Raw genomic sequence first — 5,362 nt, 5'->3', positions numbered from 1 at the left:
GCTCCGCTGCAGTAGCACTGCTCGAGTCATTGAGCCCTTGTCGGAGACACCATCCACTCGCCAGTGCTCGCGGCTCACTTCGGTCACTTTGCCAAAGGAGGCCAACGCCGTCTTCATGTCCTCGTCTTCCACCCCCTGCAGAAGCCAGTGGAGTTGTTCCTCCGGGTCGATGACCAGGCTGCGACGCCCCTTGACCTGCAGCTCCTTCAGCGCCGCCAGCTTTTTGGAAGCCTCGGCTGTGTTCATCGTTACCACCCACACATGGTTGATTTGGTACGCTCCAAGGGCGACGACGCCCGAGAGCATACCAACAGTTTGAAGCGCGCCCCGAAAATCTGCACGGAACGGGTGAACGCAAGGGTCGCCGTACAAAAACACCGTATTTAATACTATGCGTCCTGTTGGTAGTCGTGGCAAAATGATCTGGTAGCCCTTATCTGCCGCAGTCAAAAGCCTGTTGCCGCGGCTGACAGCCGCATTTGCCGCTCCATTGGAGCCCATGATCCCGCGATTCGTTTAGCTGGGAAGCCGGAAGCAGAATGACTGAGCTAGCCGGGCTCTCGCTCCTTCCGCTGGTAAACACATTTATATGATCACGTAGCTGTGCGACGGCAAAACATTTCTTTCGGGGATCTAAAATACAAAAGAACTGTTTCATCAATTGTAGCCTTTATCAGTGAAAGACAATTACGAAGTCGCAAAACAATCCGCCCAACGTGGGGCTCGAACCCACAATCCTGAGATTAAGAGTCTCAAGCTCTACCGACTGAGCCAGCCGGGCTTTTCTTGTTCTTTATTTCCAGGTTTGGACAAATACAAAAGCAAAAACAATCGCTACACGGCTTCCAAAAATGCTGAGACTGCCTGCCAGCAAAATTGGGCTAAAAACATTTTATAGCAACAAGTTTATCTAGGGAGTAATACCAATCAGGTTTCTTGGTTTCAAATTTATACGCGTCTCTAAGACATCGAATGCCCTCAATGAAGTATTCCCGCGCCAGTCTCGTATTTAAATCGTTCAGCACGTACATCCGTGTCCTATACACACTATGGAGAACCAATGCCATGAACATATCGTAGGGCACACCCCCTACGTTTACGACAGGCAAAAAGCGGATGCCATATGGTGTAACTGGCAAGTCTTTCTGCAAGGTCCTTTGAAGGATGTCCCAAAGAAAAACTGCATCACTGCAGTCCAGGAAAGTATGTTCCATTGTCTCTAGTTTTCTGCAGATGTAACAATCTACTGACCCTGCGACATATATACCCTTTTCGTGTAGCCAAGGTTTCGTAGAGAGTGTGCCACTATGCAGTTTGAAGTAGAACGTTTTTGCAGATGTTCGTACCCGCATACGTTTCGCTCTTTTTAAGACGTCATTTCCTGGTCCGGCGCTATACACAAAGCGGTACAATGGTACAGGCAACATTGTGTCGACAAGATCTTTGTACAACCGTTTTCTTGTGACATCATGTGGATCGTCTAATGAAAAGCATGCTATCAATATATTAAATGCTGCAACAACTTCACGCATGTATCCCCAAAGTCTAACTTGTCCCACTGCGTACGATGCAACGATAAAACCGGACATGTGACTTTGTAGCCAAATTCGCAACATTTGTCGAAGAAAAGAATCCCTCTGATCTCGTAGATACATGAATCTTGTCACGATCTGCCACAAGAACAAATGCGCAAGCCCGAACCCTTCACTTCGCACTCAGCGGAACAAGTTTGTGCGACTTGATCTTTCCCATCCCGAGCCCCACCAAAAATCGCCAGAGATTCCTCATTTCTAATCTGGATTTTCAAGGAAGCTGACGAAAATAGTGTACTCGACCCTCTATCTATTCCTTTAATTTGTTTTTCTTTGAGCTGCTTGCGGACGACGTAAACACAGACGTTGAAGCATTATGGCAAATATTTAAACTGATTACGTCGTCCTGCATCAGTAACTTTGTGCCATCGAAAACTGAGAAAATATATAATGACAACCCATGGATAAATCGTGATATTATTCACGCGAAACATAAGGAAAAACGCCTGAAATTATTACTTAAAAAGCATCCGCAACAAAATATCGGAACTACTCTGAAGAAAGCTATCAATACTACGAAATAAAAAAATGGTCAAGGATATCTACTTCTGTTACTTGCTAATGAACTTCTTGAACAATTCTGTAAAGAAATTTAGAACTGCCTTAATACTAAAACGGAAAATACTAGTCCAATAATTCCCGCAGAAAGTAAATCTAGAGCAAGCTTGTTAAATTAATAATTGGAATCTATCTTTACTAAAGATGACGGAAACATGCCACAAATAGGTACTCGTTGCAGCAGGCCTATTGAACCACTCATAGTTGACGAGGCAGGAGTGTTTAATATTTCGTTAAATTTAGATAGAAAAAGAGGGAACCGGACCTGGACAATATCCCGAGCCAATTTATCAAATGCTGCGCTGGATCGGCAGCCAAATATCTATGCATCGTTTTTAACAAGTCATTATCAACTAGATCGCTTCCTGTTGATTGCAAAATAGCAAAAATAATTTCTGTTCACAAACCTGGAAGCAAGACAGAAGCTTGTAATTTTAGGCACATATCACTATCAAGCACGGTATGTAAAATATTGAACATGTCTTCCTCAAACACATAACCGTGTATCTCGAGTAACATCACATTTTATCACAATTTCCACATGGATTCCGCAAAGGACTATCCACAGTCACACAACTAATTGAATTGATTCACGTTATAACGTTACCCTGGGTACATACCACCTTAAAGCAAATGGACTTAATAATGTTGGACTTCGCTAAAGCATTTCACAGAGTATTTCGTATAAAATTAATCACGAAGCTTGATTCGACAATAGGCAAATGTTACATTACCAACTGGGTGAAAATTTACCTAACAAAAGCAATTCGTAGAAGTCAACACCGAGCTTTCACAAATAACAAATATTAGTTCTGGTGTTACCGAATGGAGTATTTCTAGCCCCCTATATTTTTCCTAGTCTACATAAATGACCTGCTTGGAAATGTAAGTACTAACACAACACAATATATCAGTAAGAAACACATTTTATCAGTTAAAATGGCACCCATATTTGTCTAAAACGCGATTAGCAGAAATGAACTTTTTGAACTTGCAAAAAGATTTGCTTCAAGAACAAACTCACCTGAGCAAATTCATAAGGCTGTTAGGTTCTGATCCAAATACCCAGATCAAGACATTGAATTCTCCGTAAAATTTTACTATACTTAAATTACAGGCGCATACAGGTATATATCGCAGGACTAGCCAAATTTTAATGACTAGGAGATCGCAAGCTATTTCTCCCGCGAAACTGGAAAGGCCCGACCCTCTAAATTTCGTTCTTTTCTCTTGTTTCTTTGACTTATTCTTCCTAGTAATCACTGATGCCAAGCAACTGTTGCAGTAGAACACCGAAACTTTCATAGGCGCAGGCGCCCGATTTTATTTCCGATTTAGGAGTGAGCTCGCAGGCAGCACGCAGAATTTCTCCGCATTTCTATGAAGTTTTTGCTTTCACATTGTGATCATTTGCAGGATGTTTTCAGAATATGAGCCTCCTGGATTAGGCTGTCAATATTACAACAGAACGTGACCATGTCATTCGCTACCATCATCTGCATAACGCGGATAATTTTACATGATTTTACTGGTCTACTGCATGAAAGCGTCGTACTACCATACAGGGCTTTTTTTTTCTAAAATGCACAGACTTTTCTGAAACGGTTGTACCAAAACCTGAACGAAAGTGTTCCGAAAAGGCATGTGTGCGTTGGACTAATATGACGAGAGAATGCTTAAGCAGGGAATGAGAGACACTTTTATAAAGCTCTAAATACTGTGAGTAGGCAAGTCTATTTACGAGGTATTTGGTGAACAGTATTGTTCAGATACTTCTATCAATGTGTAAATACTGTGTGTAGGCACGCCTATTGGTGACGTGCTTGGTGAACAGTATTGTGCAGACACATTTATCGAGGTGTAAATGCTCCCTGTAGGCGCGCTTATTTGTGGCGTCTTTCGTGAACAGTATTGTTCAGGCACTTTTATCAAGGTGTAAATATTGTGTGTAGGCACGTTTATTGGCGAGGTCCTTGTTGAACAGTATTGTTCAGACACTTTTATCAAGTGTAAATACTCTTTGTAGGCACGTTTATTTGCGAGGTCATTGTTGAACACAGTTTTTCTGACACATTTATCAAGGTATAAACACTGTTTTAATGCACGTTTACTTGCAAGGCCGTTGGTGAACAGCATTGCTCAGACACTTTTATTAAGGTGTAAATACTGTGTGTAGGTACGTTTATTTGCGAGGTCTTTGGTGAACAAACAATGAGGGTCTGAAGCACCATCCTTCCCACTGTACGTCTAACCTAGTGGGCGTCCGACGACATTCATGGTCTTCAAAAATCGCGTTGCTGCTGCCAAAACGACGTCAGAGTCTTCGGGTATGATGTCAGCACTCAAGCATGACTAGAACAAAGAAAGGTTCAAGAGAACCTGCTTTGTAGATCACATGGAACATATCGGTAGGTTCTTAATAGAGACACTGAGAGATAGCTTAATCTACTCAGTTCTGACAACGCATTCAACGACCTGAGATGCGATATAATGCTGTCATTGCTTCTATTTACGCGGTTACATTGAACTCTTATTACTGCACATGCTTCACTATGTAACTCTAGTCAGTTGTGCCCCTTTGGAACGCTTCTTAGAAGATGTACTTTCTCCAGAATACTCGATAAGGTGACTGGTAGGTACTTCTATTTCATGTCAGCATTAACCATACGTTGTTTGTTAGGTAGAAGTCTAGGCTGAATGATCGAAATGCGAACTGGAGTCGGCCCCGACTTCTAGATTTTTCCCCCACACAATGAATATTTTGGCTGGTATAGTACTTTCGGTACATTGCTGTACCAAGGCACCAGGTAAACTCTAGCCATACGTCAGCAACCTCCCTGGTTTTCTGCTGCCCTTGAAGAAGGGTATAAAGCTACTACTTTTGTTTCTCTTGCGTGATTCGATCGCGATAGCAAATTCACAAACACTCTAGGCGCATTCGCGCAGTCACCCTTGCGGTTACGCCAGCGGCGGCGAACGCACGATGCGTGAGTGCAGATAAAGTTCCCTTGAGAGGCGCAGTGTCTGTGGCTGCAAAAACAAGGAAGTCAAATGGATGCACGCTTACGCTCCGCTCGACTGGCTGTGCAGTGAAGCCAGGGCAGCGTTCTGCGTCTCCTGCTTTCACCTTGTCCTCGTGTTGTTCATCATAATCAAAGTAAAAGATTTGTAACGACAAAGCTCGGCTATTAGCCTGCTTAATATCTGATGGA

General features: G+C 42.9%; 1 non-coding gene across 1 annotated transcript; it reads right to left on the bottom strand.

Annotated features, from left to right (window-relative positions):
- Positions 1 to 708: 708 nt before the first annotated feature.
- On the bottom strand, positions 709 to 781 carry Trnak-cuu (transfer RNA lysine (anticodon CUU)). Its single transcript has one exon. It is a non-coding gene; the product is annotated as a tRNA-Lys (tRNA).
- Positions 782 to 5,362: the final 4,581 nt, after the last annotated feature.

Source organism: Dermacentor silvarum, chromosome 2 (assembly GCF_013339745.2).
Source record: "Dermacentor silvarum isolate Dsil-2018 chromosome 2, BIME_Dsil_1.4, whole genome shotgun sequence".
NCBI lineage: Eukaryota > Metazoa > Arthropoda > Arachnida > Ixodida > Ixodidae > Dermacentor > Dermacentor silvarum.
The sequence above is the reverse complement of the archived record's forward strand: the minus strand, read 5'-3'. Positions and strand labels throughout refer to the sequence as shown.